This window comes from Coffea arabica, chromosome 11c, assembly GCF_036785885.1.
Source record: "Coffea arabica cultivar ET-39 chromosome 11c, Coffea Arabica ET-39 HiFi, whole genome shotgun sequence".
In the NCBI taxonomy this organism is placed as follows: domain Eukaryota; kingdom Viridiplantae; phylum Streptophyta; class Magnoliopsida; order Gentianales; family Rubiaceae; genus Coffea; species Coffea arabica.
Window position 1 is genome coordinate 34,723,784 of NC_092330.1, and position 16,366 is coordinate 34,740,149.

A 16,366-nucleotide genomic window follows, 5' to 3' on the forward strand; every position below is an offset into this window, starting at 1 on the left:
AACTGAATGGGCTAGATGACTCAAGAAGCTAATAGCCCATATAACTCTCTTGAGTGGTGCAATTGAAACCTTCATATGAGCCCCCTATTTATAGTTGTATTTGGGAGGCTTTCCTTCTGCTTCAGGCGATGTGGGATGAGGAAATTCTGCCACAGTCAAGGATTGCGGCTGAAGAATTGCGGCTCAACACCACAAAATATTAAGTGCTTTCATTCTTATGATTTCCACTACATACCTCCAAATGATGTCAAATTCACACATATGGATATCTCCCTTCTGCAGAAAAACTCGCTTGTCTATAAACTTCTTAGAGTGTTGGATTTAGGATACATCATCCTGGACCACTTTCCGGTTAATATACTGGAGCTTGTTCATTTGAACTAATTGGATCTTAGGATTTATAACCTTCGAAAGCTACCACCCTTGTCTAAACTTTGGAACCTTGAAACCGTCATTCTTGTTACAGAAAAGGGACAAAATGTCACTTTACCAGAAGATATTCAGCAAATGGTAAAATTGAGGCATTTGCATTATTCAAGGGAACTGGAATTTGAAAGTGCATGTTTGAGTTCTTCAACTCCCTTTGTTTCTTCAATTCCCTTTGTGCTATACAATCTACAAACTATGTCTCAGGTACGTCCTTCGAGTTCAACAATAATGCCCAATCTTGTAAACTTAGGATGCCATTTAACATTATCAGATGCTACGAAATATGCTCAGTTCCCTGATCTTTCCAGATTAAGAATGCTAGAAACATTAACATTTGATTATCAGACTTTAAATATGGCAAAATTCTTTTTACCTCAACCAAGTAAGTTTCCTCCAAACTTGAGGAAGTGACTCTGGTAGGTAGTCATGTAGACTGGAAAGAAATGTCAATCATTGGGATGCTACCAAACTTAGAGGTTCTCAAAATAAGGGACAATTTCTTCAATGCACCACGTAGGGAAGTGGTGGATGAGGCTTTTTCTCGTCTCAAGTTCTTGAAACTTTCAAACACTGATCTCCAAGAATGGAGCGCCTCAAGTAGCAGCTTCCCTTGCCTCCCATAGTTGGTGCTAGATGGATGTTCAAATTTGGAGGAAATTCCCTCCAGCTTTCGAAGCATCGATACACTGGAGACAATTGAGGTGTATCATTCATCATAGCCTGTTGCAGATTCAGCTAGGCAAATTCAAGATTCACCGTGGTACGTGGGAAACGGTGGATTGAAAGTCTTGATTCACCCTCAGTTTGAAGAGCAATAAAGGAGTTTTTCTGTAAATCATTTGAAAATAATGTATCTTGTTTAAATTGAACTGAGTGTATATTTGATTTCCATCATTTGGTCGTCATACTGTAGTGTTTGAAAAAGATATGATATTGTATAAGCAGGTCAGCCTTCCAATTATTATCTCTCTATTTTCATATGAATTGAATCAAAGAGTCTTCTATTTTTTGTCTAGTTTCTCAATCTGGCAGTTATGATCCCATCTAAACCTTAGCTTGTGGAGTTGTCATACAGCAATTGCTTTAACTTAAATACTTGCCCATGTATCCATCCTGGTTATATCTTTTTTTTTTTGTAGTACAACTTAATTCTTATGTCTTCACATCCTTATGATTCTACCAGCAACTTATAATCCTGTAAACCACTCCTACTACTACCCCCAAAAATATTGTAATAATAATGATAAAATTTCACTGCATTGCTGGTTATTTTATACATCGTCCTAAGCCAATAACACTCCTAAGATGTCAACTATTCAGATAGTATTACTTTGATGACAGAGCCAAACAATGATGATTTGACCAAATAACATTTAAAACATCGTAAAGAATTCTAGCAACATGTTATTGAAGTCCACTAATGTACAAAGAAGGCAAATTGTACACTTGCGAGATATCACTATCCTCTCCTCTAGTTTACCTAAAATTTAGGAAGAGATTATGATTTTGATTTTCTGAACGATAACTACAGTAGTTAAAGAAATGTATGAGATAGAAGTATATTTGTGTGATTTTTGTTCTTGGAGCTTTGGCAGGACATTTTTGAAGCGAAATACAGAACGTATGATGAAGAAATTAGGAAAAGCAAAAGGCGATTGGCTCCTTTTGGATTCTCCATTTTTTGAACAATAAATTTCCATATATAATGCTACAGTAGTATACAAACAAAAATAACTCCAAAAATACTACATAAATACAATATATCAAATAAAACTACAAATATATGAAAAAATTAAAAAATAAAATCACTACCACCACCCCCATCCACCACGGCCATCATCTCCTTCTTCCTCCTCTTTTCTCTTCCTCCCCCTTCTTCCTCCCTCTCTTTCCTCTTCCCCTTCTCCTCTCCCCTTTCCCACCACACCTCACCTCTCCCCTTCCCCCCTCCCCAATCTAGCCTTGACCAGATAACAGAAGGTCGCGTGATCTTCTGGTTGCAATTTGGTCGAGGCTAGATCGGGGAGAGGGGAGGGGAGGGGAGGGGCAAGGTGTGGTAGGAAAGGGGAGGGAGGAGAAAAGAGAATGAGAAAGAGGGAGGAGGAGGGGAGATGGAAGAGAGAGGAGGGAGCGGGTCGTGGCGGTGGTGGGTGGTAATGTTAATTTTTAAAAAATAATCTAAAAAGTTTTGAAATTTTAAAAATATTCTAAAATATATCTCAGAAACGCCACTAAAAACATTTATAGTAAAAATTTTTCATAGACATTGGTACATTAAAATATTTTAAAAATACTCACAAAATAACTAATCCAGACGAGCCATTGATAAACTTCCTAGATGTTGCATAATTAAACTCTAGCATGCTGAGGTGCAAGTTAGAATCTAGGCCTTCAAGGGAAGAGTGGAAATAGGTGGCCTTAAAAGTTGAAAATAGGACCTCAAAATTACTTGGCTGATTTCCCTATTCGTTCAATTGGATTTGGTGTTTAATTTTTCAATTGATAAAGAACTTGAATTTCCATCTCAATTGGTATTGATCGAGCTGATCTAAATAATTTGATTAGACTTCCTTAAGAAATTTCTATAGTATATGTTGTTGCATAACAACTCTCTTTCAATTAGAGCCACCAAAACTTATGAAACAGGATTTTCAAATTAATTTGGGTGGAAATATTTGGGAAACCTCAAATTGTCTCTTAACATAATCTGTCATGCTTGGCTTGGTGTTGATGAGAGACCTTGAAATCGATTTAGATTCATGAAATATTTGTTAAGACTGGGTTCGAGGTACGAATGGTCAAAGTTCCAAAATATTTATGATGTAAAAATCGAGTCAAGGGAAAAAAAAAAAAAAAAAAACCAAGTCAAGAGTGTAACAATAAACATTTTCATGAATAAAAGCTGAAATCCAGCGAGAAATACCACCACAAAGAATTTGATATTCATTTTCAAAACCAATTAGTAATAAATTGACTAACCCAAGGTCTTATTTGAAAAACCATTGAAAAAAATTCAAGATCGCGTGCCTTAACTCAAGATGCTTTAAAGTTGACTGTTATGTTATTCTAAATTTGAAAATCAGTTTGTGAAGAAGTTCTCAACGTCCTTAAAGAACAATTTTTCCAGTTAAAATATTGAAAAAACATGTTCAAGCAGTGACGGAGCCAAGACCGAAAGCTAGTGGGGACAACTGTGTATTATTGGGCAATATAATAGTTGGATTGAGAATCAACTATATTAGTGGTAGTTGGACTTGTTAGGGTTCAATACGAGCAACTACAAAATGCAAAAATGTCTAATTTCTTATGCAATAGGTAATGTTTTGTATTACTAATTGATAGTTAGCATAAAATGACTAATCTTAAGAAATCTAATGTGGCCAATAAATTTGACAAACTCTCCAAGGTTATCTAGCGAAATTCTCTTATATATGTTCGTTGAAAAGTAAAAAGTAGAATTAACATTTTCACTCATTTTATTAGTTAGTTGAATAAACTATTAGTGTTTCACAAAATTATATGCATAATTAAGGAGTATTAATTGCAATGCATTAAATATCCAAAATAGGTTACACAATCACAAATCATCCAAGAGTGAGTCGATAAATCAACCAAATACAAGAGTAATGGTAAAAGTTAATTCAAATTTAGTAAAGCAAAAAAAAAAAAAATGTTCTAAGTGTATTTTTCTTTGTTCTCCTTTTCCCCATAATTAGCTCTTTTCTCTTTTAAACATATTAAATGTAATTGGTTATCCCTTCTATATTACTCTCAATCTATTTTTTTTGCAAATCCTGTACATGGGGAAGGACGCCACCCCAATTTTATTAAAGTTTAGACGGAAGCATAAACTCCCATACACTGCTTAAAGGATTTCTCTCGTACATTGCAAATTCTAGCCGTGGGACAACCCACCGAATCCGCAACCATAAACTTCCTATAATAAGTACCATGAGTCTACTTTGGAGCGAGAGTGTAAGCAATATTTTGATCTTAGTTTCTGTTATTCCATTTATGTCCTTTTAAATTTGTTGTTAAGGTTTCGTATAATCTTAATTGTGGGTAAGGTAAGACAAAAGGTCACAAGTGACTAGAACTCCAAAACTAAAAACATAAAAAGTGCCGTGAACTTAGTTTCTGTTATTCCAATTATGCCCTTTTAAATTTGTTGTTAAGGCTTCACATAATCTTAATTGTGGGTTAAAGTTTAATTATTGCAGCCAAGGTAAGACAAAAGGTCACAAGTGACTAGAACTCAAAACAAGGAAAACTGAAAAAAACTGAAAATTATTCATAAAATCGCATAAAGTGAATCGCCAATGAATCAAGGAGACGAGAACAACGTTCCATAAGACTGTAGTGGAACAACACAGGTTTAAGGACAGCCATAGAGTAGTGCTTCATTTGTATTGTTTTCAGCAAACCAAGCCTATCCAACAAGCTCTGCAAAAGCCACCTCAAATGGGCGAAGAAAAGGAGAAAAAGAAAAGGTTAGCATGTATAATACTCTAATTTGTTAGCCACCTATCCCATCTTGTGCATAGAAACTAATTTTACTCAAATTATGCTTAATTCAGCATCAAAGATAGATCTGCACTATTATTGTTGGTGCCTGCAAAATTTTGTATGCACATGCATTTTGCTGCAATTCGAAGAGAAAAAGAATCTACTGGTATTCTACAGCCAATGGTCCATGTACACATTCAAGTCTATGAATATATTAATATTGTTTCACAAGCCTTGAATAGTCTTAGCACCACATGAGACATAGTCAGCCTTCATCTATCATCAAGAAGTAGATAGCGACCTATTTACCAACACACAGCGACGGAATTAGTGCTACCATAACTTGTAAATAGTTGGGCAAACATGAGTGTTACACACTTCAGGGGATTAACAATGCTGCAGTCCTTTAACTATGACGAATCTCCAAATCAGAATTTCCGGACAACTTCTGTAGCCAAATTTTGATTATTTCTTTAATTCGCGTTCGCCGACTCAAACAAAAAACATAAGCAATATTGTGACTTGCATGACAGCTTTTGCTTCTTACTCAAGATATTGAAACAAACTAGAAAGCCAGCTCAAATAGAAGGGCCGACACAAAAGAATACTACATTATAATAACCCTCTCTTTCTTTGTATCTAGAGATAAAAACCCCTTTATTGGTGAATAGAAAGAAGAGCAAAGATTGCATGATGATAAAAGAGGCCAAAGCAGCAATTGGTATGCTTCGTTGAGTGATGAACAAAGGAAGCAGTACAATAAAAGATGCGCTCAAACAAATAAGGCACGAAAAGCTACCTCTATGAATCCAGCAACAACATCCAAATCACAAGGTTGTCAACTTTTCTCTACAACTATTGTTTGATGGAAAATTATGTGGTCAATTATATAGTATAAGTATTAACTTCTCCTTTTTATTTTTCCCCAAAAAAAATCTGATACACACAATGGTGAACCAAATATTATTCCACTGTTTTGAAGGTCGGAAAAGAAGTTGGTATGCTTCATTGCCCGAAGAAGGAAAAAAATTGTTCAACAAACGACGTGCTAAGGCAAGGCAGTTTAGAAAAGAAGGTATTAATAATTTCACATATTGCAGATAGTACAAAAATTACCTTTCCTTTTTTCCCCTAAAAACCCCAAAAAAAAAAAAAACAATTCTGATACATAAAATGGAGAACCAAACATGATTAAGCTATTTCAGGAGAGCTCCAAGCTAATGAAGGAGGTCAGAAAAGGAGTTGGCATGCTTCACTAACCGAAGAAGAAAAGAAAGTGCACAACCAATGGCGTGTTAAATCAAGGCAGGCTAGAAAAATTCAAAACCATACTGCTATTAAAGAAGCTATATCCCAAGGTAGTAACAATTTTACATGTTGAAGATAGTGTAATTTGTAAAATACCATATTTCTTACAAAGTTATGTTTGATAATTTGTCCCAGATGCAAGTCAAGGTACACAAACAAAAGCAAAAAAGGACTGGTATGGCTCCTTGCAGAAGAAAAGGCAGCATGCATACAATCAGGGTTCCATTCACGAAAGGAAAACATAGAAAAAACCTTGGCTACTGAAAGCATTGCAAGAGCCATCAGAAAATAATGGTCGGAGGAAATGTTTGCCTAACTAAATTTTCTATATACAAGACACACAAATATAGACAAACTAACAAGTTTACTTATTTAATCTTTTAAGGGGAGCTATCTTATGTGCCAGTCTGCTCTGAACTCCAAGTGTTACAGGCTAAACCTTCTTGCAAACATTGTGGAGCAATGAGGCTTGAATTCGAGCCACCGGTCCTCATTCTGTTGCCAAAAGGGGAAAATCAGGTTGAGAAATGTTGAGCTTCCAGAAGAATTGTATGAATTGTACACGTCCAATTCAAAAGAAGCGGAAGAATTTCGCAAGCATATACGTGCATACAATAGTATTTTTTCATTCACTTCTTTTGGGGCAAGATTGGACAAATTAAAGAGTTGGCATCATCTAAGCAAGGGGTCTACACATTCAGAGTTCTAGGACAAATCTACCATTATTTGCCTGCCTTGATTCCAGAGGCGAATGCCCCACGGTACTTACAATTGTACTTTTATGACACAGAGAATGAGCTGAACAACAGACTCAATATCTTAAAAGATGTGAATTTGAATGAAAGAATTGTCAAGAAATTGATGAAAATTCTTGAAGAAAATCCATTTGCACGCTTTCTAAGAAAGTTAAAAGACTATCCTTCCTTGGATAACCTTCAAGTATGCATAAAGAAGGATGCTAGCTTGGATCAAAGAGTCTACAACTCCCCTACAGCTGACCAAGTTGCTGCTATATGGATAGAGGGGAATGATCCTAGCGAAAATGTTCAAAGAGACATCATAGTCCATGCCCATTCCGGTGCTCCATATCGTGTAAAGCACTACTATGGATGCTATGACCCACTACAATACCCTATTCTCTTCCCAGGTGGAGAGATAGGTTGGCACCAAAACATAAAGAAGACAAATGATGTGGTCAAGGGAACTGTTCGTCAAGATACTGACCCAAATGAGATTAATCCAAATTTTGGCTCCCTCGAGGATATTTTCAATCAAGAGCAAGAAGGTTAGATGAATTGCAATTTGATTTTTTCCGCTTATTATCCAATACCATATAACATTTTAATGCTATGATACTAGTGAGAGTTTTATGATGCAGAACTTAGTGATGACACTGTCGGTAAAGTTTCTTGCCGACAATACTATTGCTACAAATTGCAAGTCAGACAGCCAAAACAATCAATTCTACTGCTTGCTCGACGGTTACTACAACAATATGCAGTTGAGAGGTGCATTAAACTTGAAACAACTCGCTTGGACTTCTATAGAAGAAAACAAGGTGAAATAAGGGCCGAGTTGTATCAAGGAATAGTTGATTCAGTCATGGCTGGAGAAACTAGCGGCAACCAAGTTGGCCAACGAATCGTTCTCCCAATATTATTCATTGGTGGTCCAAGAGATATGCGCCGAAGGTATTTAGATGCAATGGCATTAGTTGAAAGATTTGGAAAACCAGATCTTTTCATTACTATGACTTGCAATCCCGAGTGGCAAGAAATCCAGGAAAATTTATTTGAAGGCCAAACTACACAAGATCGTCCTGATTGGGTTGCTAGAGTATTTCGAGCAAAATTGCAAGATCTAAAAGATCAACTGTTCAAGAAAGAGATATTCGGAAAGGCAGCTGCCCAAGTTCATGTAATTGAATTCCAAAAGAGAGGATTGCCACATGCACACATGTTGATTATATTAAAACCGGATTACAAAATCACTAGCCCTGATCAATTTGACAAGTTTGTATGTGCAGAACTGCCTGACAAAGACAGATACCCCCATTTATATGAATTGGTGGTAAAGCATATGATTCATGGCCCATGTGGAGCTTTAAAGAAGAACAATGCTTGTATGGTGAATGGAAAATGCAAGTATCGCTATCCTAGATCATATTGTGGGAAGACTGTGTGCTGAAGATGGATATCTACTTTATAGGAGAAGGTTTGACCACCAAAAAGTACATGTTCAGAAGGCTACATTGGATGATAGATGGGTGGCTCCTTACAACCCATATCTTTTGACAAGGTACAATTGCCATATCAATGTGGAAATATGTTCTGGTATACGAGCAGTTAAATACCTTTACAAATACATCTACAAAGGTCATGATAGAGTCGCTGTGTACATAGCACACCCTGATGGTAAGGCTATGGTAGATGAAATTCAACTCTTTCAAGATGCAAGATGGGTTTCAGCTTAGGAAGCTATCTGGAGAATTTTTGAATTCAATCTTAATGAGATGTCCCCAGCAGTCATCAATTTGCAAGTGCATCTTCCTGGCAAGCAATGTGTGACTTATTGAAAGAATCAAAATCTTAAAAACCTTCTCCAATGGGATCACGTGTCGAAGACAATGCTCACTGAATTCTTTAATTTCAATCGAAGAAACCAAGAAAACAAGCATTATTTGTATAAAGAATTCCCAGAGCATTATGTTTGGGACAAAAAGGACCGACGTTGGAACAAAAGGAAAAAACGTGAGGTCATTGGTAGAATAAATGGAGCAAATCCAGCAGAAGAAGAGAGGTACTACTTAAGGTTATTACTGAACCATGTAAGAGGACCGTAATCATATGGGGACCTGCTAACAGTGAATGGCGTACGGTGTTCAACTTTTAAAGAATCTGCTCAAAAAAAGGCATTTTGGAATCAGACAATAGCATTTTTTATTGCATGAATGAAGCTGTTGCTTTTAAGATGCCACATGCACCTCGCCGATTGTTTGCTACTCTTTTGGTATATTGTCAACCAACAACAAATGTGAGAAAATTGTGGGATAATTACTTTGAATCAATAGCTGAAGATTATAGAAGGAATGGTCAGACTTCCAATGATTCCATCCTTTTCAGCACATTAACAAGTATAAATTGTTTCCTAGAGAGCATGGGAAAAAGTATTAAACAATATGAGCTTCCAGCACTACCAACTGATGCTGCAAATAAGGTACGTGCAAGAGAAATTGAAGATGAAATGTCTATTCAAACCCCATTTGAGGATCACATGTTAGAGTCAAAGCTAAATCCTGAGCAACAGGTAGATTTTTCAAAAATATTGCAGAAAATAAATTCAAAAGAAAGTGGCATGTTCTTTGTGGATGGCCCTGGAGGAATAGGGAAGACATTTCTCCATCATGCTCTATTAGCACACTTAAAGAGTGAGAAAAATGATTGCACTAGCAACAGCAACCTCAGGCGTAGCTGCAGCATTATTGCCTGGAGGAAGAACTGCACATTCGCGGTTCAAGATACCAATTAATGCAAATGAAGCTAGCTTTTGCAATGTAACAGTGCAAAGTGGTACAGCAAAGTTATTGCATAAAGCAGATTTAATTATTTGGGATGAGGCCCCAATGGCAAAGCGTTGTGCAATAGAAACTCTAAACAGAACAATGCAGGACATAATGGAAACCAATCTGGATTTTGGAGGAAAAGTGGTTGTTTTTGGGGGAGACTCTCGACAAGTCCTACCAGTTGTATCAAAAGCAACTAAGGAAGAGACTATTGAAGCCAGCCTTGTGAAGTCAGAATTGTGGAAAAAAATGGAAATATTGATGCTGACAAGAAACATGCGAGCTGAAGGGGATCCTTATTTTTCTGACTTTCTCCTACAGGTTGGAAATGGAGATGAGCACACCTGCAAGGATGACATGATACGAATCCCAGATCAATTATTGCTCAAGTATGACAAAGAAGACATACCAGAACAATGCTTGATCAATAAAATCTTTCCATGTCTACAAGAAAATGCACATTCCGTTCAGTACATTGCAGAAAGAGCGATATTGGCAGCAAAGAATGATATGGTAGACATGCTGAATAACAAGTTAATTGATCAGTTTCCAGGTACGAAACACACTTTTCTTAGTTTTGATGCAGCTGAGGATGATACCAATAATTACTATCAAGAGGAATTTCTCAATTCTTTGACTCCGAATGGTTTGCCACCACATAAGTTAGAATTGAAGGAAAATGCACCAATTATGCTCTTAAGAAATCTAGATCCATCAAATGGTTTATGCAACGGGACAAGAATGGTATGCATACATTTTCAAGATAATGTCATCCATGCAGAGATTACAGCAGGCCAACATAAAGGGGTTCATGTTCTTTTGCCCCGCGTACCTCTTTCTCCAACAGAGACTGATGGCTATCCATTCAAGTTCAAGAGGAAACAATATCCTATATGACTATGCTTTGCAATGACCATCAACAAATCACAAGGCCAGACCATTCCCCATGTCAGCATTTATTTGCCACAACCCATTTTTTCACATGGTCAATTGTACGTGGCTCTATCAAGAGGAACGTCAATGGCAAACACAAAGATTTTGGTGACGCCAGCTTGTCCCACACAGACATGTGCTACCTTTACCCAAAATATTGTCTACAAAGAAGTACTCCAATATCAGAGGTAAAATGAATATAAAATATTATCTTGGACTTTCGCATCCTTTGCTTCATATCTTTTTCAACTACTCAATAAACTATGACTTTTATGCAAACCTATGATTTGTTTTGCAGACGCATACAAATGTAGGAGAAAACAGGTACGCAGAACAAGAATATAATTCCATACTCAACTATACTTGATAATGCTAATGTTTACCATTCATATTTCTCGTTCTGATATAATTCCTTACATCTTAATGAATTGTTGTTATACAGCAACACTTCTAATATGATGAATTCCACTTGAGCAGGATTACCATTTCTACAAGGGAAAATACTAGATTTACCAAGTAGTCTTCTTGCAGAATCAGCTTATGTATTTCGACACTCACAAACAGTTAATGAATTTTTCCTATACACAAAAACTTCTAATATGATGCTTTTCACTTGAGTAGGATTACCATTTCTACAAGGCGAAATACTGGATGTACCAAGTAGTCTTCTTGTAGAATCAGCTTATGTATTTCCACACTCACGACCAACCACCTCAAATACTATCCATCCCCATAGTAAAAGTACAAAAGATGGCAGAATTTCAGTTGCCTATTTATAGAACATCTTTCATTTATGAAGTCCATTGCATTTTTACCAGATGTGTTGTTTTCTTAACTAAATACTACAACATCTGGTTTAGGATTACAAAGAATGCTTTCAGATCCTATGGTATTTGATACACTAATAGCCTATAACTGCAACAGCAATGACTAGACAATGGCCAATATCCATCCATCAGAAAAGCCAGCAAGGTTTAAAAGAATGAACAAATACCCAGATTGGCATTCATTTTTCGATTTGATTTTATACACAAAACTGTTTCATCATGGTTTCCTTGCCCAGTCAACTTTTCCAAACCTAAACTCCAGACTACATTATTCAAGATTCTTTGCATATTTGGTTATTTGACAGTAAACTCATAGCCTTTTGACATATAGACAAAGAGCATGCACTCTCTGAGACTCTGTCCCAAGGTACAAGTGCTCTTATCTTCGACTTTGGACTTTTTAAGACACATTTATCATGGAAGCCATTTATGTCACATCAAAACACATGATTAGAGTGAGTCGTGATCTAATATGGGGCCTAATGGATTTAAAGGGAATGTTCGAAATAGTACTGATAACAAGGAAAACAAGGGAGCTGATATGCAACTGGTCAAATTTAAACCATACACTGCGCTTTCTTGCTGTTCTGTTCAGTCTTAACTTGTGTGCCTTGATGCATGAAAAGCTAAACCACATAAACATAAAATTGTATAACAATAATATTAAGTCAACCTAGACAATTGCAGGAAAGAGATAAGCATGGTTGAAGGGGAAAAAAACTCATGGGCCCCAATATTAGACGCCCCCATCTCATAAAGTAGGGTCTCCCAATATTTTATTTCAAATTTCTGTGATTAATAACGCAACCCTGTTATGTACTAAACACTAATAAAATTGTGATATGAAAGCTACAATCACAATCCTCATTCTAAAACAAAATGGAAAGTTCCAATTAGTTGTTGTTGGGGTTTCAAATTCAACATATTTTAGGATAATATATTAGTGAATGTAAAATGATTTCTAATTGCCATTGTCGCGAATTTAGTAAAGCTTACAGCCTATTTATGAATTAACAAAGCCCTACCATCCCATTACAAATCTTCCCAAACAACAAACACAACAAGATTTTGCAGCCAAAAGAATGCAAACAGTTACAGGTATAAACAAATGAAGCAATAGTCCAGCCCAATTTCTATCACTAAGTATTGAGCTTTCAGTTAAGCAAATAAAAGTAAACTTGTCTGATCATCACTTCAGGCACTTATTCATGAATCGAAATCCCCAAATATAATGTGATTGTCGATTGCAGGCTTCCAAGGATTAGTCAAGTGAAATTCCTTTTCATAAAGCTGAGCTTACCTCAACTCCCCGCACCTTCATAACTCAAGTTTCCATGTCTAGAGTCAGTCTAAGGGAGGGTTTAATTTTGGCACCTCACTTTTGAACACAAGAACATTCAAAAAACTGAGCATGCCCGCAGGTCAATCTGCAACACCTAATTATCAAACAACCATTATTAACGTCAAAAATATAATAGCTTACCAGCTATAACTATGTACCAAATTCACAATCTTTGTATCTAACAACTAAAAGGATTAAAATTGACTTATATATGGCAGGTGTAAGCTGTAACTCATGCACTGGGCAATAAATATCATTTGGATGCCTTCCAAGGAACCATCCAGCTTAACAAATACCTTTGAAAGGCTTATCAAGATGCAAGTAGCTCAATAATGCATGTAACTGCTTAACATATCAGATTGAAAACACCATGAAATATTGGAGATAAAACAGTCAACAACAATAGCATAAAGCGCCTAAACCACAGTTAATAAGGGCATTATCACCTCAACTGCTGCTGGTTACTTTTTGCATACTAATTTTGTCTCTAATTTCCTTAGTGTAAGTCAGCCATGTGATGTTAAATAATGTAGTCATTATGTTTAGACGGGACAGAGACTCTTAATGTATTAGTAAAGTAGAGAGAGATTTAACCAACGCACTCTACTTTTGCTTTATTCAAGAAATTTCTTGACCAGATGTAATAGATAACTCAGCATTAACACTATTAATAAATCATAATGCTTGCGGCTGTGAAAAAATCCAAGCCTACTGGAGCAGTATATTTCAAGTCAATAAGCAAATGGCAATTGGTAACTATTTTTTATTTCTTTCAAGTACTTTGGAATGACAGAAGTTCAATGGTTTTACTCTTATTTAAATCAGATCAAAGTAAATTTACCGATGCATCTCCGGGTCAAATCAACATAAACAGTTCTTTGGTTTTACTCGGTAATTGTTCTTAACTAATAAATCAAATTAAGAAAAGGATTAGCGGAAACAGAAGGGACAAAGTTGGCTTAAGACCCTCCAACAAGAAATTTTGTGTTTCTATGATCTTCATGTGCTTGAAATAGCTCCATCCTCATTAGACATGTAACCCTTCTATAATTTCTTGGTTGGTTGTCAGGTGCCTTTTGGCTATTTAAAGTTGTTTTATTGCTCAGATTATGTTTGTGGACATATTATGCACTCATATGCGTTTATTGTTCTGGTTGTATTGGAATTAAAATGAAACTACAGGTAACATGAGGGTGGTAAGGTTCCCAAGGGCCAGGCAAGCAGAGAAGCATCCATTGGTTAAATTAAAGTGGGAAAATGCCATAAATTAATTTAATAGCTGATTTATTCATTTTTCTTATACATACGTGCTTAAGCAAGTCACAAGCACTCTGGGCAGAAAACTGACCCACAACAAACACAATATCCTGCAAGATCTTTTCCAATTTAAATATGAAATTGCCATGGAAACAGAAAACGGAATAGTATATTTCGTCAACCATCACATAGTACCCTTACAGATTCAATTCCCCTTTTAAAGTAAGCAAATAAATAAAAAAAAAGAATAGTTCCTGCCAAAAACCAACAAAATTTACAATGTGAGCTCAAACTGAAATTCCATGCAACACCAAAAATTCAACAGACAGATTGAGGGCCATTTTCAAGGGACTACACTTCCATATCTCATTTGCTTCTGTGAAGCTTGCAGTTAATACTAAGGTGGGCTTCAAATAAGGGCACGCACAAAGGATATACGTGAGAAAAGCAGCCAATTCAGTCAAATCCAAAGGATTTCAAAGCTGTTTCAAAATATGAGAAAAATAGAATAACAGGAGTCTGGAGTAAATTGGACAGAAAATTGATAGGGGGGGACTCAATACACACCCTATCATCCTATATCCACACCCTAAATACCAATATGACCTTGAAGCCCTCAACACTTAATGGTTTCATTCTCACCTTTTGCAACTATTTATGCTTTCGTAAAATAATAATAATTCGCATTGTCCAATTCTTTTAACTATTAATTCCAATCTATACTCATTCAAATGTTTTCAAGCTATGCAGTCTCCTAATTTCTAATATTTATTTGATATCAGTAAATTTCCCACCAAAAATTCCATTGCTTTCAGAGAATTTTGGGCCTATGTGATGTGTAACATATGAAATTGTATTGTCCCTGTGTAACAATCAGATTTTACCCAAATATGATTATTACTTGTAAAAAACCCAATATCTTGATATTCATATAATCCTATTGAAGCCTTGGTCATTATACACTCAGATGTGTTATTACTATTGTCATGAATCAATAGATGATCCTTCTATGTTTTTAAGCATTAAGGATGAGATTTGTGCCGTTACTTCATGAGAAAAACTGTCAAGCATTGAAGAATAACATAACGGTTACTTTCACTTGCAAGTTTGGGGGCCACATGCAAGTTTCATCATCCTAGAGAAAAAGCTGCGATTGCTGGAAGAGTTACCTTAAATGTCGTGGGCTACCCATTTTCCCGTTTTGTACTACTCCTGACCTGATGCGGGTTGAACCTTTCCAGTTTCCAGAATTATGGCTTGCAATCTTACACCCCTTACACTCATAATGAAAATTAACAACTGAACGGCCAGCTTACACAAAATCTAAAACTGAAATAACAGTATTAATCATTAACACCAACTGAAATACCACTACGAATCATTTACACCAATCATTATCAGCTACAAAGCTAAAACCAAAAACCCCAACCAAAACTTAAAATACAATCTTAAAATCGTATGAAGGCAAACAACGAATTAATCACAAAAACTGAAAATTTTAATGCACATGACATAGAAGACAGCATTACATCTGTATAAATATGGCATCTTTACTAAGTTCTACACCCAATTTCCAACACCCTTAGACACAGAAAAGAGAGAAAATAAACAGAAGAAGAGCAACAGAGGTATTATAGGTACCTACAATACAGATACCTCTCTCAAACTTGGTGAAACCTCTTTACGTTTCCTCCAATACAACCGAGCAATACAAATTCATCGATCAGCATACACAAATAGTATAGTACGATTTTGCCCAAAAAAAAAAACCAGCGAGAGAGAGAGATTATTAGAGAAGGGGAATTGGGTAGGAGAGGGAGGAGGTGGAAAGGAAAGAAGAAATTCTCCGATTTTCCGTGTAGATATTAGGAAAACATATTGCCACATCTGCGATCTGCCATTCTTGTTTTCTTTCCTTCTTTTGTTTTTTTATTACCATTAGTTTACTTTCTCAAATAACCCTTTACGTATTATATTTATACTTAAAACCTTTACTATAATTTTCACATTCCATTACCTATCTTGAGTTCCCCACCCCCCCCCCCCTCATATTTTTAGGTACCATGGCAATACAAGAGAACCGTTTTATCGGTTCCCCGAAGCCAGATGAAAAGATGTGGACAATTCGAGTTTTACTATTACGAAAATTTAATATCGAGCATTATGTTGGAAAACAGAAATCTGGAACTTTGCAGAAATTGA

General features: G+C 36.1%; 1 long non-coding RNA gene across 7 annotated transcripts; it reads right to left on the reverse strand.

The window, feature by feature from the left end:
* Window positions 1-4,700: 4,700 nt before the first annotated feature.
* LOC113715540 (uncharacterized) lies at window positions 4,701-16,366 on the reverse strand. 7 transcript variants are annotated; one of them, XR_011823026.1, is made up of 4 exons: window positions 15,334-16,327; window positions 12,866-13,001; window positions 10,638-10,899; window positions 9,401-10,149 (listed from the first exon to the last, which is right to left on the reverse strand). It is a non-coding gene; the product is annotated as an uncharacterized lncRNA (long non-coding RNA). The 7 variants fall into 7 exon arrangements; XR_011823028.1 differs by lacking the exons at window positions 9,401-10,149; window positions 10,638-10,899 and adding an exon at window positions 4,701-4,872 and having other exon boundaries at window positions 15,334-16,321; XR_011823027.1 differs by lacking the exons at window positions 9,401-10,149; window positions 10,638-10,899 and adding an exon at window positions 4,701-4,885 and having other exon boundaries at window positions 15,334-16,321.